This window comes from Liolophura sinensis, chromosome 2 (assembly GCF_032854445.1).
Source record: "Liolophura sinensis isolate JHLJ2023 chromosome 2, CUHK_Ljap_v2, whole genome shotgun sequence".
NCBI classification, from domain to species: Eukaryota; Metazoa; Mollusca; class Polyplacophora; order Chitonida; family Chitonidae; genus Liolophura; species Liolophura sinensis.
This window is the reverse complement of record NC_088296.1, coordinates 23,079,951-23,104,259: the sequence shown is the minus strand read 5'-3', so window position 1 is coordinate 23,104,259 and position 24,309 is coordinate 23,079,951. Positions and strand designations below refer to the sequence as shown.

General features: G+C 39.9%; 1 long non-coding RNA gene across 1 annotated transcript; it reads left to right on the top strand.

Annotated features, from left to right (window-relative positions):
* Window positions 1-360: 360 nt before the first annotated feature.
* LOC135462672 (uncharacterized) lies at window positions 361-3,722 on the top strand. The gene is made up of 3 exons (XR_010443467.1): window positions 361-468; window positions 1,762-1,870; window positions 3,593-3,722. It is a non-coding gene; the product is annotated as an uncharacterized LOC135462672 (long non-coding RNA).
* The last annotated feature ends 20,587 nt before the right edge of the window (window positions 3,723-24,309 follow it).

The window sequence follows — 24,309 nt, the reverse complement described above, 5'->3', positions numbered from 1 at the left end:
CGCAAAATATTCGTGTAAGTCATTCTGAAAGTTGATGCAGTGGAACTGTCAAACGATCCACTTGTACTAGCCAGAGAAAATAATCGCGCCTCCAACGAAGAAAAGCGGTAGTGATTCAGCGGGAGGTAAATCACTTTCGGGAAGGGGTTATACCAACAACTCGACTTCTGACAGGAGATTATGTACTGTGGCATGCAACGTGAAAATCCTAATGATATATTAGACACACATCGATATCATTTTGAAATAGATACTCACTTGTGTCTCAGTGTTAAAGTTTGTCTTTTTCTTCAGGCTACTTTTATTTTTCAGTGTGATCCATGATGCTTTAAAATATTTCTTCCGCTTCTTCTGTTTCCAGTTCTTGAGGTTGTTGCCACTGGAAATGTGATAATAGAACAGGGCGATCCTAACAGTTATGGCTATTCTGAGCGCCGGTATGACATCAACACAACTCGTGTTTACAAGGTCAGAAGGCACCGCCCACTAATTCATTAAGAGGCCTATATAAATTGCCCAGACACCTTTATAGTTACTTTTGGCATAAATTTCGCACCAGTCCCGATATCACAAACCAGTCTTATAGTTAAGTCATTAAAATTTGGGACGTTCTTTGCAGATTTTTTTTTTGTTAGCTATGATTTGTTGTGCAAATAATATATGCAAAATCTACCTTGTCAAACAGTATTTTGACATCGTTACATTACAAAAAACAATTTTTAAAGTGATTTAAATTTTGGCCTAAGTCTAAGATCTCTTAGTGATTACGGGGCCAGATAGACAATATGGCGGTAATAAGAAGAAATTAGGTTTCATGATTGTTCTGAAGTCGTCGTGAACGTGTCGTTGTCATATCTTATATCAGTGACGTTGTTAACACGATATTTGTATCATTTTTCCTTCGACTTTAATTAAAATATTCCACACAGCCTTACGGTAGACCAGAGAAGGTAAAACCATGCCTTTTTAAGTCCTACATTTCCTTTCTACACAGGCCAAAGCACACTTCGCATCTCTTGAAGTCTCTGAAGATTAGTTCTCTGACCAAATTAAATCGTTATTCTTGTCTCCTGTTTGGCGATAAGCTATGCACCACCCACACCGTTTAGCGCATCACTTTCCACAGCTTTTTCCACTAGAAATCCCCATTATTAACTACACCTACGATAATGTTAACACAATTTTCATTGAACTTCACTTTTTTCGAATAATGCAACATATTTTGTTAAGTTAAGAGCATCAACGCAATGGAATAATTTTTCTTAGGATATTAAAAACATTGACTCTATATAGCTGTTTAAATCCACTCTCGGCTTCCTCTTCGACCGTACGTGGGAAAGCTTCCCAGGAACAAGTGGATGGTCTGGGGTTTCCGGCGGGCTCTGCCCCGTTTCTTCCCATCATAATGCTGGCGGCCGTCGTATAACTGAAGTATGGCGGCCGTCGTATAACTGAAATTCTTCTAAGTACGCCGTAGTCAATCAAATAATAAATATATAAAATGCACTCTTAAAGAATATTTGTGGACAAATTAACATTTTTTAAAAAATACTCCACACACGTGAATATATTTATACTAGTTTGTATTTAAATGTTGTCTTCTTTTTTTTTTTGCTAACATTCGGATGTGTAAATCTGGTCGCCATTGTTTCAGGATAGAATATACATTAAATATACATTCAAGCCTATAGGGAAAAAAATGCATTTATTTATATATTTAATTATTTAAATTTAATTACATACACCATTTTTTTTTTGCAGAGCTCACCTGAATATGAAGCTTTGACGTCCAAAAATCACATATTTACGCCACGTTACGGAGCAAGCTGTGGTGTTTATTTAGCACAAGGTGTGAAGTACGTAATTCTTGGTGAGTACATATTCACCAAAGTAAAAGTACCCAAGCTGTTGCCATTACGTATAGATTTAAATTATATTAGAAAGAAATTAAATTGTCGGAAGTAGATACCCTAAGCACCTGGTTTATCAATACAATACGTTGAAGTAATAGTATTTACAGACAGTGAACAGAGTAGTTAACCAACAAGCTTTAGTGTTATAGTTTACACGTAAGTAATGGCGAGGTGGTGTTTAATATACTGACCCGCTTTTAAAGCGCACCAGCATAAATCCGGGAAAACATCATGATAGTTTGTGAATAACAACTAAAATCTCCATGGTTAGACATCACGAAAGATCCGAAGAGGTTGTCAGGTTTGACAGCATTTGTATGAGTGGTCACCAAATCGCGACAGTGAACAGAAATGAAAAATTAGTTTTACTCCTGAAAAGCACGAAAGATTCGAAGTATCATTACTTATGGGAGCAGAACTGGGGTATGAAGGGAAAGCATTCAAATGCCATCTGCATAATTGTCGTAGCAGCAGAATACCATCGAGGAAGCCATGCCGCGATTGACGCCTGAAGAACGGTAGCACGTCATTGCCTTACATTAAGTTGGGTTGACTACTAGGGCCATAGGAGCAAGTATTGGCTGTCACGACAGTAGCATCACAAGGCTGAACCAGCGATTTCAGCAGGCATACCATAGACCGGCAGCGACCAGGGCAACCACGTGTGACCACTGGGCAAGATCGACAGCCCCTAGAAAAGCAGCTACCATCGCAGGCCCACGGATAGTAAAGCCTGAGATACACTAGACTGATTTTTCCGCTCATACAGGCGTATTTTGTAATTTCTAAAAATCCGCCAAGTGTGTCCGCGCCGGCGAGGGCGAAATTCCCTTGTTTCAAACATCTCAGATACCAGAGAAGAAAGGTTGGCGATTTCATTCTGCCCGCCTAGCGTTTCCGCTCGAACTAATTTCACCCATCGAGACGATCGAGCTGACAGATCAAGCAACACGGAAATGAGTTGAACTGTGAAATTTTGTTTGTGTCTCATGGTTTACTAGGTCACCTGACATACCTTCTCACCACGATCAACGTAAAAACCCGCATAGTGTGTCTGCCACCATGCTGCGAATATCCTCCGCGCATTTCGCGGGCGATGAAGTTCCTACAAGCGAAAATTCCACTAAATCGACTTTGTTAGCGCAGATACGGTACGCTGGTGACGTAAACGGTGGCTGGCAGGGTTATTTTACGTACCGTCATACAGAGAGGATTGGTCCTATCGACTTTGTCTTGGACCTCTTGCGTGTTCCATTTACTCTAAATTAAAACCGTGTCCTGTCCAGTGACACTTATCATTACAAATGCGTAAATGATTTTTCTGGGTGTGAATGTAATACGCGGCCAACACTAAGTAAAGTTTGGTTTAGCGTCAATTCCACTATTTCCTCTGGCACGGTGTAGAGCGTTTCATTATATACTCGGAAGTACATGCACATGTGAAATGGACCTGATCATACATTTAACAGTGAAAATAAGTCACAACATATAAAATGAGAGTTTTTCCAGGCAATTAGACAAATATTCTGGAAGCATGAAATAAAATGTTGATGATACAAAACTGCCTTTCCAAGCCATACAGGGCAGCTGTGAATGAATGTCCATTTGTCCAGTGTATTCTTGGATACTACATTGTACACAGGGAATGAGTTTACAATCCTTTTATCCTGTTCACGAAGGATCACCATCCAATGGTAGGATCAGCGTATACCTCTGTGACCCAGGACTTTTGAAGGCCGACGATATCAGTCCTGAGCATCAAGGTTATCTGGACAATGGGTTTCACCAGAGCTGTGATAATTGCAGGGTATGTTTTGGCAGATTTCTGGCATCGCTGTATTTTACTCTATAACAGCGGCAATTATGATTAAGTCACGATGACACGACAGGACAGGCGTGTAATTTTCTACTATTTTTACATTTACATGGACAGTTAGAATAAAAACCCTAACTTAGGTAAATTAACAAGTGGACGGCTTTCATCCGTTACATGTGACCATTTGCCAATTATCACACAATCATTGCTGCTCTGGCTTTTTCTCTATGCTGTATGTCTTAATTATACTGGAGTGTTATTAGAACAAAACAAATATTTAAGTAAATAAATTGGCCCACCATCTACACCAATGTCATCATCAATGGTTTGGTTGACATGGTTTTCAACACTTGAACGTATTTGTGTTAACAGGTTGAGTCCTGTACAGGCTCGTTTGCATAGGCCTACCCATGGATGTGTGAAGATATTAAAACAGACTGCCAGACCTGTGTATTTGGCAAAGAGGATGCCGAGAACGAATGTTTTATGGAATTTGCACATTGCAAGATAGTTTTTGATAAATGTGTCTGGTCGGATGACGGGTCTGGCAAGTTAAGCACCTGTCTTGTGGGCTGGCATGATGAGCGTCCTGGTCGTGTGGGGGAACTGGCAAGCTAAACACCTGTCTTGGTGGGCTGACATGATGAACTTTTTGAAACACATGAAAAAAATACTTGAACTGGTTTCTTAATTTCTATCCTCCGTACATTTGTTTACGTTGATAAAAAGCCTATATAGTACGCTGTCAATAGTAGCGTTAAATCAGAAGACATCTGCCGAAGGGCGGTGCATGAAAACAATCGGCTTAAGGGCGATTTCCTCAACCATACCGAAGTGCTCATGTGTATGTGTAATATCCTCAAACAAGCTATAAATCATATCACAAATGAATGAATAAAGTAACGTAAAATGAAGCAGCGCCAGTAAAAATTTGTTCTGCTCAGAGATGTTGGCTCAGGCTTGTTTAAACATACCATTTACGTAAAGAGAAGGAACCGTTACAACAACAACAAATGTACAACTCCTCAATACATAGATATTCCTTACACACGCTTTCCGCTATAAAACTAAAAGAAAATTAAAGAGATAATAAAAAGCGATAAACCAAGATAATTCAATATTTGTACATGTCAAGGGTGGATGTTATTTGTTTCATGGTTACTCAGTGATAGGATACGAAAATATATAATATAAGGATTACTTACACTACATATGTACATGTATATTTATGTATCCTTTCACTAAGTAAAAATGTAACGGATTTATTCTCCAGAGACCAATCGGTCGAGTGCAGAAGACGGATGTATAGGCGAATCATTTCAGCAGTATGCACAACCCATCAAAGGGAGATAACCTAGTCAGCAGGCACTTTTGACGTTGTCTGAAGGATTCGATCATATTTCTGTACCCCACGTGACCGTTGTTGTCCAATGATAAGCTTGGTATGAAGGATAATTGCGGATAGTTAGTCAAATTAAGCCTATAGGTGTACTAGGCAAACGGATGTCACGGTAAAAAATGGGAAATTTATAGTTATACTGGGCAGATCAGAGTTAATAAAGAGAAATGTCTTTCACGCCGTCGCTGCGACCAAACTGACTTTGATCGACAGTACTGTGACCAAACGACAGATCTGTGACCAAAGATATAATGGTCAAAGAACTTTGGTCAAATGGCTTAAATGACAATCGACCAAAATCAGATTTAATCTGCTCACATTATGGTTACGAACATGTTAAAGTCATTCCCTTATAGATGAACATAGTTACAACATCAGAAATGGACTAGTGCCACATCTACAGTTGTGAATAATCTCATATCAAATTAGCACTGATAAAACAGTGTGAACACTCAATGAGTGATAGTAAGACGTCTGCCTCATTAGACGTCTGCAGGATTCGAGAATATATATTTACCCCACTTGACCGTTGTTGTCCAAGCGTAGCGGTAGTCAGGAATATACACTGCAGGCAATTTTGATTACTCTAAGGTAATCAGACAGCAGACTTTGCTTTTTGTTCTTAAAAACGTGCCTTACGAGGAATCAACTTCTGTCACATTTACCTGAAGGAATGATAAACGCATTTTTATCGACAGAACCGACAACTTCGCACTCCCTTTAGGTTAAAAGATGGATTTGCCAGTGGACGAACAGGCGAAACATGGATATCCAAGCTACGATGAGGCAAACTGTTGTTGTAAGCATAGTTTACAAAGAAAGCATATAATTAGCAAGTGGACGTCTTTCATCCGTTACATGTGACCTTTTGCCAGTTATCACACCGCCATTGCTGCTCTGGCACATACATGTACAAAAACAACAACAACAAAACAGTTTCTGTCCATAGGTGAATAGATTGTCATCAATCAGTTGCTAGGCTGAGCCTTGAAGTTGTAGTCTCAGGACAGATACGTAGTCACTTCGGCAGTATTCTCAGGACAGATACGTAGTCACTTCGGCAGTATTCTCAGGACAGATACGTAGTTACTTCGGCGGAATCGTTTGGATACTGGTAAGAAGGTCACGATTAGCTTGACGATTTGCTCATATGGTAGACAGTGGTAGAAATATAAATCGTCAGTTCTTTGAAAATAAATATGTCTTGTTTATCACTCTTTGTAGAATGGTGAAGACTATTTTTTACTCCAACATATCTTTTTAGTAATCATATTCTTTTTGTTGAGTTCTACAGTACGATAGATGTCTGCAAAATATGAATTTTCTTGTTGTTGTTTTTTTTTGTTTTTCTTTTATATTTCAGGTCTGGATTATGTAACGGGAAGTCTGTCTTATATATTGTTGACCTGTCAGACGATTAAGTTAATGAGCACGAGCCACTGATGTAGATTAGTTGAAGGCAATGAAGTAAAGGTAATGAAACACGAAAGTGTTTATTTTTCTGTTGAGACATGCGTGGTTACAGGACTGAGTGAATGTCCCTCCTTCAGCTTATGTTACTTTAACCTGTTGTAATGGATACGAAAAAGATAATAGCAGGAAGATAAACGCACAGTGTAATCTCTAGCGCAAATGAAGGTTGAAAGCCTACGCTTAAGTCTTGCATATGTAACGATTTTCTCCACTGTGATTAGCTCTGGTTTTCAGTAGTAGATAAAATAACTCAACATAAATCTTTTTTTCTTGTATTGATTTTTTTTTGATTGAATTTTATGTTTTTTTTAAATGGTGCTACACCCTTACTGGCAGTTGTTTATCTGCAATCTTCGCTCGTCATGTATCAATGTTTACATGATTTAGTGGCAGCTGTTTCCAAGAATTGAGCAGGGAAGAACAGGAAGGCACGATAAATCTGTTCTAATTCATGATTTACCAAAGTGCTATATACTGGGTTAATTTGTTCCGGCTTACAATTGTCACGTACACGAAATGGGTCGCCATGGTGTTTACTTGCACAAGTGCTTGCAGCACATAGTTTGATGAGGTTCCATAGGGTACTCTTCTGTTTTCCGTGTCCTCAATGGCGGAGGGCGTGTACAATTGAAATATCACTTGTGCTGTTTGACAATGAATTATTGCCTAAGTTTTAAGGGTGTTGTCCCTAATGATTATCTCACTCAACCGATTATTAATGAACCGTTATATTATATGGCTGACAAACTTCACATACTTCCAGTCGACACAATTGTAGCGTTGACCCAGGAGTCTCTCACTAATGCGCATGTTAGTGCTGACTTCCTCTCCGGCCGTACATGGGAAGATCTGTCACCAACCTGCAGATGGTCGTGGGTTTCCCCAGGGATCTGCCCGGTTTCCATCCACCATAATGCTGGCCGCTGTCGTATAAGTGAAATATTCTTGAGTACGGCGTAAAACACCAATCAAATAAACAAACAAGCAATTGTAAGTTTGTGTGAAAATGCTTTTAGTGATACAGGGGTACAAGATGTCAAGAATATCCTCTCGAAGACGTGTAGCCATTTGCTGTCAAGAGTTTGTTGGATAGATCTGGCCATGACAAACGTAACAAGAGGCTTCACGATATTTCGAGAATGGTCCAGGAAATTGATATTGGCGACTTGTCGTGTTTTGTGGCGAAGAAACTGAGTATACTCCCGCCGGTATCCGTCAGTCATATTGATGTCACGTCCCTGACGAGAGAACTCAATGGTGTAAATTGCAAATGTCATTGTGAATAGAATGGATGGTTTGAATAATATCCAAACTGAAATACAGAAAAAAACTTGATAGAATGAGGAATGAAATTAATAATGCCTTACCCAAACCCAAAGCGACTTTCTCGGCTGGCAGGAGAATGTCTCAGAACATCGCGAGATCAGCGACAGCGGTGGTTCATTGATGAGAACTACGATGATGAAGTTACCCAGCCTGTGAACGAGTCCTGACGCAATGAAAACCGTATTTCACACGAGTATAGTTAGCGAGATCAGCGACAGCGGTGGCTCAGTGACGAGAACTACGACGATGAGCGTACCAGCCTGTGATCGAGTCCAGACGCAATGAAAAGCGGATTTCACACGACCACAGTCAGCGAGATCAACGGCAGCGGTGATATATTGATGAGAACTACGATGATGAGGTTACCCAGCCTGTGAACGAGTTCTGACCCAATGAAAAACGGATTTCACAGGAATATAGTTAGCGAGATCAGCGACAGCGGTGGCTCGATCATGAAAACTACGACAATGAGCTTACCCTGTCTGTGAACGAGTCCAGACGCAATGAAAAGCGGATTTTACACGACCACAGTCAGCGAGATTGGCGACAGCGGTGGCTCAGTGACGAGAACTACGACGATGAGCTTACCCAGCCTGTGAACGAGTCTAGACGCCATGAAAAACGCATTTCACACGACTATAGTCAGCGAGACCAGCGACAGCGGTGGCTCAGTGACGAGAACTACGACGATTATAAACTGACGCACTCCTGCACCTCTTCAATCTTTTAAAATTATGTCTCTCCGTATTTCATCCTTTAACTGTCGATCTCTTAAACCATCTATACCTGAAATTAGAGCGCTGTGTGAGTTAAGCGATGTTTGTATCTTGCAGCAGACTTGGCTCCGTGCATCCGAAAATGCTATTCTTAACACTGTTCATCCCGATTTGTATAGTTGAGGTGTTTCCGCTGTTGATGACTGTGTTCTGACGACTGGCCACCCATATGACGGCCTTTTCATACTATGGAGGAAAGCTTTTGGTCGTTATACCAAGGTGATTAGATATAACGACAAGAGAATATTGGGTATTCCTGTAGATTTTGAACGTTCGAATATGGTGATTTAATGTTTGCACTTGAATATAGACTGTCCCGATAATGTGAAATCCTTTTTTGAATATTATGGCAAACTCAAAACCATGACAGATAAATGTGATTCTCCAAATGTTATGCTTATTGGTGACTGTAACGGTCATCCAACTTCTGTGTTTGGCCAACAACTTGATGACTCTGTAAAAATTCTAATTTATAAATTGTTGACATTGAGCGTCTACCACCCAGCACGTGCACTGATGCCAGTGACGCACACCTGTCCACTTCCTGGCTATATCACTGTGTGCGCTCCGAAAATGGCACCAAACTCTGTGTCCAACATCAAGGTTCACTAGGGATTTATTACATCCGACCAACTTCCCATCACTGTATCACTTATGTGGCAATCCTTACCTATGCTAAAGTGATTGCCTTTTAGACTGGAATAATATTACCCAAAGTAGTGTAAACAATAATGTAAACGGATATTGCGTCTATATCGCGTAGTAAATTTGATAAGTTTCTGAACACTATTGAGAGTAAGGCATACGTGTTTGAATATTTTTTCTGTACACAGGCTTGCAGTTGCCCCTTCTGTTACTTTTGAACTGGTCAAATCTCTTATACAGTGTATGCAATATGAACAAGGCAAATAGCCTGACCAAGATTGTCTTCACGCTGAACGCTTGCAGAATGCATCTCCAGTAGTGATATGTCATCCGGCAATGCGTATAAATGCGGTATTTAGCCATTGTCTTATCTGCCACGTGGTCTTACGCTTTTTGTTATTACACTAGTTGTTAAAAACAAAAACAAAGTTCTGACAATTATAGACCTATAGCTGCTGCCACGGTGATTTACAAGATGATTGAGTTAATTATTTTGAATAAGTGTCAGTATGCCCTTCTTAAATCTGATTACCAGTCTGGCTTCAAGTCCAGCAGGTCTACTGACCAGTACATCCGTGTTATGAAAGAAGTCTTGACGTTTTATTGCTCTCAAGGCAGCCCGGTATTCGTATGTTTTTTAGATGCTCGCAACAAATTTGATCGCGTCAATCACTGGACTTTTCTAAAGTAGTTGATCAAGTGGGGTGTGTCTATCCATATTGTGAAATTACTCCTTGTGTGGTATAATACCCAGGCCTTTGCTGTTACATGGGGCTCAGTTGTTTTTGACGTTTTTGGTACTGCTAATGGTGTTAGACAGGGTGGGATACTCCCCCCAAAACCCTTTTTTGTTTACATGCATGAAATGGACACATCTCGCACTGAAGGTAAATTGGGATGTAACACTGCAGGTATTTTATTAATCATCTCTTATGCGCGGATGACATGTATTATTTGCCCTTCTGCTAAATCCTTTCCTTCTTGTCCATTTGTGGAAAATTTTCCGTTTTACATGATGTTAAGTTTAATACATTAAGGACCGTATACATCTCTGCCAAATCCAAAGCCTATGTAAGAATTTTGTTCCTCCTACGCTGCAATTATGTGGTATACGAATGTTCCTCTTAGGAAATTCCCTGCGTGTTCTGACCTAGTAAAATCATCTCTTTCGATCTAACTTCTGTAACATGTATTGTAATTATTTCTCACCAATGCGGTGGCGGTGAGTTCAAGACCAGCTTATGTTGGCTTCCTCTCCGGTCGTAATTGGAAACGTCTTGCAGCAACCTGCGGATGGTCGTGGGTTTCCCCCGGGCTCTGCCCGATTTCCTAACACCATAATGATGGCCGCTGTCGTATAAGTGAAATACTCTTGAGTACAGCGTTAAACAACAATCAAATAAATAAATAAATAAATAAATAAACAAGTAAAATTGAAATTATTTGTGGCGCTCGTATAATAAGAAAACAATCAGTGCTCTATGTGTGACATATAACAATTCACCAAGATGGGTACTGAATTACAGAAAACATTGTAGTGCTAGTTACACGTTCTGTTTTAAAACGATTTCATCCTTCAGTGAGCCTTTGCGCTAAAAAACTCAGAGGTTCAGATATCACTTGTTTTATACGCAAAATATTCTAATTCATGGCATAATAAATACTGATTTACGTGTCTACTCTAAACTGGAAGCCAAATGATTGGACACGCTATATCGTCATGTTCACATGTAGCGTTTTTTTCCTCTATGTACAATATCATGTTCCTGTGGTATCCTTCTGTATGCTTTTCCACTTTTTTGCTTCCTTTGTTATATGTATTACTATGGACTGTGTTTTTTTGGTCTAAAGTAAAGATATTATTATATTAATATTATTATTTTATGATTTTTATTACCTTCAATTGTTAATTATTGGTGCTGCTGGTGAACTTTTATACCTACAACAAACAAGAAAGTAAAAGGGCTGAACTGTAATCAGGGGAAAGAGTCCAAGTCCGTGGTCATAGGTCAGCAAACTACACCCCCATCATTTTATAAAAGGTACTTCCATTGATGACTGGTATGCTATCCGCAAACAGTGTTAGATTTTGACTGCCTTCTCAATACCGGAATGCCAGTCAACACACCATGACCAGGGTGGCATTTTTTCCCCTCATTTGTTGTGATGTCCATTTTGAGAAAGTCACCAACCCATTACAACCAAGACTTCTGGATGTTTTATTAAATGACTAGCCACAGGATAAAACAATATATATAAAACAAACATAGATGCTGCACGTGTGTAAACACACAGAAGTAATAGTTATTTGCTCTTGCTGGCTACTTTTTCACATCAAAATTTTGCTTCTTACACCGGTGGAAATCATAATGGTCATATTACTATACCCTTAACAGCTTAAACTGTTGGGCGTAGTCTTCCTCATTTACAGAGGTCGGAGATAACAGAGGAGCATTCAACAGTAATACTGGGCAAATTGTGGGTGGACATTTAGAGAGATGGGAGTTAACAGAAGAAGAATACAAAGTAACACTGGGCAAAAGGTGGTGGACATTTAGAGAGATCGGATTAAACAGAAAAAATCTATAGTAATAATTGGCAAAAGATGAGTGGACATTTAGATAGATCGGTGTAAACAGAAGAAAAATACAAAGTAACACTGGTGTTATGTGCACGACTGCCGTCAGTTTCTAAATTTAGCTTGCCACTGTTTACATACGCTGAGTTCAGCGCCTGCTGTCTGCCTCTACCGTAGAATGTTCCAGAATGCGCGCAGTTCGGTGCCTGTTTGTTTACATCAAGTGTTCAGGAATTTTCTTATTCTAGACAATTCCACCAGGCTATATAAGACCTACGAAAGCAGGTCAAACAGGGAGAGAACAGAGAACGCAGAAAGGAGAACTATTGAGAGCTTGGATGCTTTTGCTGTGTATTATTTTAGTAGGCCTTTTGTGCTGAATTTTGGTGTCTTTATAGCCTCTGGCTTTGTTATATCCTATCTCCACCGAGCACTTGTTCAGTCTGAACTTGTATGTTTAATTTGTGCTCTTGTATACACAGTGCTTATTAGTACACGGACCCTGTCTGTGGAATTTTGTGTATATTTCGTCGTACACTCAGTTATACTGTGGATTTTCCCTCTTGTGAATTTGCCTCTGAGCATTTATGCCTGTGTGGTATATATATTGTGGAATAGATGCGTCCGTTTGGACTTGACACCATAAGTACTTTAGTATTTGTATGGATACTGCTATCCTTTCTTGTTAAACTTAAGTACTTTAGTATATGTATAAGTCTTATTATCTGTTCTTGTTAAGCTAATAAATTGTTGTAAAATAAAATCTGCTGGTTTTGGTTACTTTTTTGTGCGGCTATACTGTCGTGTATTTCGAACAAGCCATCTCTTTATAATACAGACAGTTTGGGTCGTAACACTGGGCAAAGGGTGGTGGACATTTAGAGAGATCGGATTAAACAGAAGAAAATCTATAGTAATAATTGGTAAAAGATGACTGGACATTTAGATAGATCGGTGTAAACAGAAGAAAAATACAAAATAACACTGATCAAAGGGTGGTCTACACTTAGAGAGATCGGATTAAACAGAAGAAAAATCTACAGTAACACAGAGCAAATGTTGAGTGGACATCTAGAGAGATCGGAGTTAACAGAGAGTGAATCTACACCAATACTTGGCAAAAGGTGGGTGAACATTTCCGGATATCGGATTAAACAGAAGACAAATCCACAGTAATACTAGACAAAGGGTGGGTGAACATTTACGGAGATCGGAGTGAACAGAGTGGACATCTACAGTAATACTGGACAAATGTTGAGTGGACATTTCGTGAGGTCGGAGTTAACAGAAGAGCAATCTTCAGTAATATTTGGTAAAGGTTGTGATTGATCGAATAAGAGCGAGCGTTCGTTCAGGAAATTTGACTGTTCATTTTGTCAGCCCCGTCACGTGATGTACAACGTGACGTACAACATACATATAAACAAAACACAGTCATGTGGCGTGCAGGCGGATTCCGCTGCATTACATTCCCCTTTTATACGTTTGAATGCACTAAACTTAAACTACAATCGTATGTCTGTTTATCCGAAATGAAACATGATTATGGTGGATTGCCTTTTACAAAGATTGTTCGGTTCTTTGAAATAATTTCAAACAGTATCAGATTTAAACTTACGAAACTGAACTTAGAAGGAGTGTCTGTTTATCTGAAACGAAACATTATAAGGTGTATTGCCTTATACATAAATTGGTAATGTCTTCCAACGTATCTCAGTCATTTCACTAAACAGATTTAGACACTGAATAAAACACTATTAACGTCTGTCTGTGCTGTAAACCGTCTGTGCTGTAAACGGTCTCTCCTGAAAACTAACTCAGCTCTAAGTTTTCTCGACCTTTGAGTGACAGTTTGACTGTTCGCCGTGGACGTGACGTCTGAACTGCAGGCTTGGCAGGGGACGGTTTTGCCTGGATCGGGGTGATTGCGATTGTCCTCCTGATGACGGCGGTACTGCTGACTCTTGTGGGGGCAGAGTGGGAAGGAAGTACAATCAAGTGATCACTGTTTCGCACCACAGTGCCTGAAGACTCGATGATGTATGACCTACGGTTATCTCCCTTTTGAAGTACTGCTACTGTTCTGTCTAAATTCCTCACCTGAACCGTTGTCCCAGGAGGAATAGGTGCAAGTGAACGAGCACTGTGGTGATGTCGAAGTTTCTCCCACTTTGCTTGTTCTTTTTTTTTCAAATTGGGCCAAGGCGGAGTCAGTTCTGTGTGAATGACAGGTACTGTACTGCGAAGTTTCCGCTTTCGTAGTTTTCGTGGTGTTTCTTATCACTGCTACCTCAATTTAGCGAGAGAAATAGTCCACTACAATCAAGTAGTCCTTGGAGCGTGTGTGAAACAAATCTGTGGCGACCATTTGCCAGGGTCGCTCAGGAGCTGGAGTAGGCATCAAAGGTTCTGCCCGCTGGTTTCTGTGTACTGCGCATGTCTTTCAACAAGAGTCCTGACCACCAGACGGATTGCTCTCCCGCGGTCAGCATAGTCCGGAAAAAAATTAACGCGTGAACGCTTGGAATAAAAGCAATGAGATGTACACCATCTAAAGGGCGACGGATTGTGCGGGAGTCTTAACTTTAATTTGTGTGTTAACAATGAAGAGAAAGAAAAGGGAAAGAGCAGTGGAGTTCTCCGTGATAACGTGACGTGATCTGGCAAATAGCGGTTTGCGAAGTTCTGATGCCTATCAGAGTAGACGCGACGGTTACATTTGAGTTAACCGTGACTTTATGATCTTTATTATTCCCACATAATGAGGAGATATCAATCCAGAGTTACTTTAATGCCATGGAACACCTCAATCTTTTTTTGTGGCCTACAAGGTTCGGACTTTGAGGGGAGCGCAAGAAACAGGACCGAGTTTAAGGTTAGTGAATGTAACGGTTCAGAACTGTGAATGTAAAGCTAAGCTGGGAAGATGGCCGACTGATCTGATCAACAAGCAATCATACTTGATGCTAATTTGCATAATGCGACGTACTATAAACAACAATCCCTGATGACGCCTCACATTTACACATCTCTCTGATTTGTTGTAAGACTGACCATTAATTTTAGGCTTAAAGATCAGTTAAGTGATTGCGATTTATGTATCATTACAAGCTTAAAGATACAGATATAGTATGAGCCCCGTGAAGTCAAAACCATTTGGGAGATGAGTACTACAGGTCTTGTGACGGATGATCTATACTTGACACTGTACCGTCTTGATTTATTTTGAAAGCATCAGACGAAAACCAAACGGAACATATGTGGCTGTTAATAACTTGTTTTATTAAATCTAACCTATCGAATAATTTTCAATCTCCGTAATTATGCTGGTTGACTGAACTCTTGTATCACTGCAGTCTAGCGTTGTGCCTGTCCTACTCTGTGTGTGAATCTGTGATATAGAGTGTTTGTTGTGCCGTAATACATGTGCTTGAGGGGTTTCACCATTAAACTGCCCCTATACTCCCATCCTTCTAAAGTTAAAAAGAGGATCAGGCAGTATACGAAAGAGATAGATATTTTGAAGAAGTTACCATTTACAGAAAATCCATCAGAAACCCAATGGAAACCACTATGGCCATTTTTTGCTCTAGAACTGGTCGAGTTACCCCCAACAAATATACTTTTTAATGATGGTCTGTTTGCTCCTATAATGAATTAATTGTTAGGGCGTTTACATCCAAGTTGCTGTAAAATATTCAGTGAATGGCTCTAAAGAAACAAAGTTCGACTTCGGCTTAAATCTCTCGAAATCGATTGGATTAGCAAGTGGGGGTATCACATTAGAAAGGCAATACACTGGATTGTCATGGATCTCTTGACTATTGTTTTTATTTATGCCTACCAAGACATTTCTGCTGAATCAAAGCACCCGGTGTGGTGAGGCGGAGAATCGTCCCCAGTGCGAAACTGATTATAGCTGTGAGCGTCAGCTGCTGACACTCGTAAGGCCAGTTCCCTTTTCGGTTCTGTTTTACTCTTCCTTTTCTTTACAATCTATAAAGCTCCAACATGCCCTGAATATGGATGTGAATTGGTCCTTTAACTCGGGTGATACTAGTGTTATAGGTTACATAATTACGATTATTTATATATTGACCATGTTGTTTATATGATTCATTACATGTATAATCACATTATTTATTTGTTATATTATATTGACAGTATTGTTTGTATTATTTGATATATGTATTAGCCCTTACTCAGACGGATAGAATTGTATAAGATAAGGTGTGTACATGCACGTCACAGCATGCACACACCATTTCCAGTATGTTATTTAAGTTATATTATACTCACATATTACTCCATGTATTACTTACTTACGTCACAGGGCATACCACTGTATTAAATTAATAATAAAATGTATCATTTGGTGTATATGTAAATCAATATGCTACACCTATTTACTCATATAGAATATATCGTATATTTACCTACATGTTTACCTACATGTTTAAAGATTGTATGTAAGCGCTCCTGTGGTCGGGATACCCATCTGCTACCGAGTCATTATGAATGACTCGGGGTAGAGGATTAGCCCGATTAGCGGGAGCGTGCATGTATAGAAAGGGCCGCTCTCTAGGGCGCCTGTACAAGGTTACGGTCGTCCGTGGAGACACTTGTTCTTGCCTGTTCTGTGAATGCGTTGCCACGTCGGTCAGCTATAAAGTCGGGCACAGAGTGGTAGGACTTCACTTCCACTTGTGTGCTCGATAATTGACTGACTGGCTTCGTATTTCTTATTACAGGTAAGTAACAGGTGTCCCAGCGTAAGACCTATAGTTAAATTGTATTACATGTACGTATTGATTCATAAGTACGATTATCGAATATTATATAATTTACGGTTTGTCGAATATTATTGTTAAATATTAAATACATTTATATACTTGTAAATAAGCGGTGCAAATGTTACGGATATACATGTATGCACCTGTTTATCTTAATATTTGTCTCTTTAATAAAAGAAGACTTCCACTTGTGTGCTCGATAATTGACTGACTGGCTTCGTATTTCTTATTACAGCTCTACTTATAGCAAACCTTTGTAAACGGCAAAGGGTGCTAGCATCAGGACAGAACCAAGACTATAATAGGTGGTGGAGAACGTCCGATCCTGCATGCCTAACAAAAACCAAACGAAGACCGAGTCAATGAGTGTGGGTGTCACGCCAACAAACTACCAGACGCGAAGCAAAGGCCCCGCAGTGGATAGTCCGTCAGTTCCTACTGTCGAAAATCAAACCATGACAACTGTAACCAACAACAATTTCAGCAGCGTATCCTTAACGAAATTTAGAGGAGACGAAGGCCAAAACCCCACGATTTGGCTGGGACTTTTCGAACAGTATGTACATTTTAATGGATTTTCCACGGAAAAGGCATTGCATGGTTTCCCGCTACACCTTGAAGGACACGCCATCTTGTGGTATCACAATCTGTCACAGGAAACAAAAATATCTTGGCCTGCATTAAAAGCAGCATTCCTAGATAGATTTAAGCCATACTGCTCCATTCATAATCTGGCACTTTATAAGTCCAGACAAGCACCGGGCGAAAGTGGAGTTGACTTCATAGCCAGAGTCCAAACTCAGGCATTGAACAGGACAATTAATGAGGAAACACTTGTAGGGATTACCATGAGTGGTCTTCTCGAACACCTTCTTCCGACAGTCGCCGGAAAAGACCCCAAAACAATGACGGAATTAAGACAAGCAGTGCTCCATGCTGAGAATCTTCACTTCACCACAAACAAGGCAAACGTTGGTTCGATTGATGTGGACAGCTTTGCCAAACAAGTAATGGACAAAGTGTCGTCAATGATGACTCCCGACCAGCACATCAATGAAATACAAACGTATGGACCAAATCCTTGGCCAGGTCAAAGATACGATCAACGGCCAAGAAACCGGCAGTACCAAAATGGAAGGGGAAGAGGATACAGAAGACAACAGTCACAACCACCCCTTTCATCCAATGGACACTGGCAGTGGATTTCTGACCCACAACCACAGCCACAACAACCACAGCAACGCCCATGGCGACCTCAACTTCAAGAGGGACAATGTCGTAAATGTGGTGAGTTCAACTGTAAATCAAAACCAGTTTGTGTCGCTAAAGATGCATTCTGCACAAAATGTCATCGAACTGGTCACTACTCAATTCTCTGTGACGACAAAAGATTCAGATAGGAATTAGCGCCTATCCACAGGTCGCTACCTAGGGATAGGCATAGGAAAGGTCCAAAACTATCAAGAAACCAAGTGCAACCAAATGTAGAAGGAAATACCGTAAAATTGATCGCGCCCCTACAACAAAATAATGTTTTTGTCAGAGTAGGTCAGGCACGAATTAGCGCACTTGTAGACACGGGTGCAGCAATCTCATGTGTTACAGAATCCTTCTTACATAAAACAGGTCTGACTCTTCCTCCTCTCTCACAGCCATCTATCTCTAAAATAGTGGGAGTAAGCAACTACCCACTCCCTGTTTTAGGTACCATTTCCCTTCCTATAACCATAGGTAACGTTACAATATCACAGATTTTTCATGTCATTTCCAATTTGCATACCTCCCTCATCTTAGGCATTGACTTTCTCACAGCCAACTCAGCTAATATAAACATGGCAGACAATACATTGTATCTGCCTTACAAAAATAGTGTTCAGGCAATACAAACAAGCTCAACTTACGCTAAAGCATCAACAACTGTTACCATCCCTCCAAACCATGAGCAAGAAGTTTTGGTTAACTTGCCAAAGAGAAAAAATGGCACTATTGTTCTCATAGAACCATTGTCATCTTTACCAACCAAACAGCATATAGCTGGAGCACGATGCTTGGTGAAAGTTATTGAAAACAAAGGTTTCATAAGAATCATGAATCCCACCAACAAAGAAATAACTATACAGAAAAATAAAGTCATGGCTATTGCATCTGATGTAGATGTGAAACAAGAACATCGCCAAACCGTTCCCATACAAAAAAAGGTAAGTGAACCATTAAACATACCTCTCAACAATTCCGAGTTATCAGAAAAAGAAAAAGACACCTTACGAATGTTTCTCAACAAAAACAGAGATGTGTTTGCCTCTGATCTATCTGAATTGGGTTCGACAACCCTATATCATCACCGGATAGAAACAGGTGATGGTATGCCTGTTCGAAGACAACCATATCGGACAAACCACGAAATCAAAACCGAGGTAGACAAACAAATTGATGAAATGCTCCAACATGGAATAATAGAGCCTTCATCCTCACCGTGGCAAAGTCCAATCGTTATGGTGAAAAAGAAAACAGGTGAGTACCGTTTTGCTGTAGACTACCGGCGTTTAAATAGTATCACCAAGCCTATGTCATTCCCTCTTCCCCGCATTGAAGATGTTTTCGATGCTGTCGGCCAGTCTCAAGCCCAAATTTTCTCAGTTCTAGATTTAGCTTCCGGTTTTTGGCAGATTCCTATGGACCCTGAGACTGCCCACAAAGCAGCCTTTGTGACCCACAGCGGTGTGTACCAATGGCGGCGCATGCCGTTCGGTCTTATGAACGCACCAGCAAGCTTCCAAATGGTCATGTCCAGGGCCCTCAGAGGACTCAACTGGAAATCTGTGCTGGTCTACGTTGATGACATTCTTGTTTTTAGTAGATCATTTGAAGAACATCTGAAGCATTTAGATGAGGTGTTTAATCAATTGCGCCAAGCACACCTCACCTTAAAGCCATCGAAGTGTAACTTTGCCGTTGCAAAGGTCCACTACCTCGGACACGTCTTGACGAAAGATGGCGTTAAGGTGGATCTGCAGAAAACAGACGCGGTACGTTCTTTTCCGACTCCCCAAAATCAGAAAGACGTGCGGAGTTTTTTAGGACTTTGCAATTACTACAGAAGATTTATACTAAACTATTCCAAAATAGCAGCCCCCTTGTCGCAACTTCTTCAAAAAGACAAATCTTTCGATTGGTCACCAGAACGAAAACAGGCATTTGAAAGTCTAAAACTCGCATTGACATCCCCGCCTGTACTAGCTTACCCCGACATGCAAAAACCATTCATTCTCACAACAGATGCATCTGGTTATGCATTAGGATATATCCTTGGACAGCGTGATGAGAATGGTAGAGAGCGTGTTGTAGCATATGGTGGTAGATCCTTGAAAGGATTCGAAAAGAAGTGGTGTGTATCCGATTTAGAATGCTTGGCAGTCATAGAAGGAATAAATCACTTCCATATATATTTGGCAAATGCTAAGTTTACAGTGGTCACAGATCATAAAGCACTGTCCTGCTTACGGAATTCCAATCATTCCACAGGCCGCTTAGCCAGATGGGCGGTTCGACTTGAACAATATAACTTTGATATCGTTCACAAACCAGGTATCGCAAATACTAATGCGGACGCCTTATCAAGGAGGACGTATAATGACGTCAAAGATCAGTGCAATACTGAAGATTTGCTGGATATACCTTCACCGATAGCCCAAATAGATACGTCTCCAGAATTAACTGAGGTCGAATTCTTTTACGACCAAGTAAATCATAAAAAAGTAGAAACCATAGATGCTACTCAAACTCAGCTAGCACGAATGGAAGATCAATCAAAGAACAATATAATTACCCTTCAGAAAGAAGATGAAGAATTTGCAGATATGATCACATACTTGTCAGAGAATATCCTTCCAGAAAACAAATCAAAAGCTGACAGAATAGTTTCGGAATCAAACTATTACGCTTTGCTAGATGGTTTGTTATACCATTTCTATCAAAAAAGAGCAAAACCTCAAGTGCCAAGTGATAAGTTAGTGTCTCAACTGGCATTGCCCAAAGTGCTGCGAGAAGACGTTTTGCTATCTTTCCATGATAGTTTAGCAGGCGGTTCACACTTAGGAAGAGACCGAACTCATCAAGCCATTAGGGAAAGGTATTACTGGCGAAACATGTACCAAGATGTTGGGGATTACATAAAGTCATGCGTAGCTTGTCAAAGAGCAAAATCCCATCGAAAACATAAACATGCTCCACTTATGCCTTTACCGGTAGAATCAACGTTCTCCAGATGGCATATGGATATCATGGGCCCACTAACCAAAACAGCAGACGGCTATCAGTACATACTGTTACTGGTAGACAGTTTCTCACGATGGACGGAAGCATTTCCATTAAAAACGCAACAAGCAAGCGAAATTGCAAACGTCCTTTACAATGAAATTTTCACTCGATACGGCGCCCCACGCACTCTCGTTTCAGACAGAGGTAAGAATTTCATGAGTAATCTTGTCAACGCAATCTGTGGACTCTTCCAAGTAACAAGGCACCATACTAGCAGTTATCATCCCCAATCAAACAGTGTTTGTGAGAGAACAAACAGCACAATAAAGCAATGTCTCAGAACGTACTGTGAAGCAGATCAACAGAACTGGCCAGAGCTCATTCCAAGCATAATGATGGCTTTTCGAATGAGCCCATGTACCCAATCAACCGAGTACTCGCCATTCTATATTTTGTTTTCGAAGGAAATGAATTTACCCATTGACGTTTCCTTGCTCCCTGAGAAGACGCTTGGAAATGATGCCAAAACGCACATTGAAAACGTCATGCATAACTTGAAATTTGCAACCAAAATTGCACAAGACAACGATGCAAATAAAAAGGCAAAAAGCAAGGAAAGATATGACGAGAACACAGCTGTTCCAATATTCAAATTAAACGATTTGGTAATGCTGTTCACGCCAAAAGTACCAAAAGGGTTATCAAGCAAACTACATAAGAAGCATGATGGTCCTTACTATGTGACATGGGTGGGTTCGTCCAACACGTATAGATTGCGGAGATGCACCGACAATGTGGAACTCAAAGCTCCTGTCCATGCAAATCGACTAAAGGCTTACCTTGACCCAGACAAAAGTCGGGAAAACATAGTTACAAGGCCTAAAAACCAACCAAGCGAAGCAATGGCTAAAAAGGTAAGTACAGACGCTACCAGCAATGAAGGATCTGATGACATATCCTATCCAGTAGAAAAACTACTAAGCAGCAGAAAGAACAAAGGTAAGAAACAGTATCTAGTTCATTGGAAAGGATATCCCATCAAAGAAGCAACATGGGAACCTTCTGAAAATATTTCGGATGACCTTAAAAGGCAATTCCATACAAAGCAAACCCAAAGACGAAGACGTCGTAAACGTCGATACTGAACAAAATAGATACTATCACAACCATAAAATTTATTCCTAATTATCGCGGTACGGTTCGTTCAAACGACATTAGAACAATTCGGTTATTCTTCCCTACTTCACTTTCGTTTCGTTCTTGTGACTATCCATTTAAATATAGTGCTAGAAGGGCTTAACGTTACCCTTCACATCGGAAACTCACTCGAATTTTGTTTCTTGTGGGAAGTGGAAAAATAATCTGGATGAGTCTAGTGTGTCTTGCAACGTTGATGTCCCTTTTCAATACGTTAGCAGCGGCTGAACGATCCGTCGAACAGAGGATAAATTATGGCGTTGTGTTCCAAAGTAAGGGAACAATCTATTTTTCTCAAGATTATTGGTATCACACTTACCAGATAAATCTGCTACAGCCAGTCAAAATGCCAAGTTTGCAGATGTGTCATTCAAACGATAAGGGATGCCCATTGCTTAGAAATATGTTTGGTCACATGAATTCCTTACGAGACAGGGTGGCAGAACAAATAAATGCAAGTATTCATCACATAAATAAATTGATACCTCACCAAAGCATTCGCATCAAGTGATTTACCGTCATTTGATTGGACAGAAGCTGAAAGCCCGTCACAGCATGTGTCCCCTGATTGTGATATATTAAACTTTGTTGTATACCAAATCATTACCGTTATTATTGTTGCACTTGGTATCTTTATATGTCACTACTATTTGTCAAAATCTAAGAAGACTGTGCTTAGCCTTCAGCTATGCTCTGCTGATCATTGCGAGACTGTCAATCTCATAAGCCTTCATTTTTGTCCTGAATACTGGAACATTTCACCTCCAACTTCTATAACGAACATACATGTTATTGGTTCCCTTCGCCCTCAATTACGTGTTAACTGGCAGAATTGGAGTGTTATCAATAAATCGACAAACACAAATTTTAAAATTCCTGCCCATATTGAAATCAATATTTTGAAAGCACGTAAAATTCGGAAAATTTTGAACAATACATTTTTTGCAAATATAATATTAACACATAACGGGTTTTCCCAAGCCCTGGATAAATCTCAAAATGAGATATATCCTACTGTGCCATCTGCACCTTTCATGAACTATGGAAATCTAACATCAGAATTACTGTAAACATGTATTGGCTAGTGTCCTAATACTAGGTATATTGAGTTTGGAGGACCAAACATTTTTTACCAAGGAGGAAATGTTATAGGTTACATAATTACGATTATTTATATATTGACCATGTTGTTTATATGATTCATTACATGTATAATCACATTATTTATTTGTTATATTATATTGACAGTATTGTTTGTATTATTTGATATATGTATTAGCCCTTACTCAGACGGATAGAATTGTATAAGATAAGGTGTGTACATGCACGTCACAGCATGCACACACCATTTCCAGTATGTTATTTAAGTTATATTATACTCACATATTACTCCATGTATTACTTACTTACGTCACAGGGCATACCACTGTATTAAATTAATAATAAAATGTATCATTTGGTGTATATGTAAATCAATATGCTACACCTATTTACTCATATAGAATATATCGTATATTTACCTACATGTTTACCTACATGTTTAAAGATTGTATGTAAGCGCTCCTGTGGTCGGGATACCCATCTGCTACCGAGTCATTATGAATGACTCGGGGTAGAGGATTAGCCCGATTAGCGGGAGCGTGCATGTATAGAAAGGGCCGCTCTCTAGGGCGCCTGTACAAGGTTACGGTCGTCCGTGGAGACACTTGTTCTTGCCTGTTCTGTGAATGCGTTGCCACGTCGGTCAGCTATAAAGTCGGGCACAGAGTGGTAGGACTTCACTTCCACTTGTGTGCTCGATAATTGACTGACTGGCTTCGTATTTCTTATTACAGGTAAGTAACAGGTGTCCCAGCGTAAGACCTATAGTTAAATTGTATTACATGTACGTATTGATTCATAAGTACGATTATCGAATATTATATAATTTACGGTTTGTCGAATATTATTGTTAAATATTAAATACATTTATATACTTGTAAATAAGCGGTGCAAATGTTACGGATATACATGTATGCACCTGTTTATCTTAATATTTGTCTCTTTAATAAAAGAAGACTTCCACTTGTGTGCTCGATAATTGACTGACTGGCTTCGTATTTCTTATTACAGCTCTACTTATAGCAAACCTTTGTA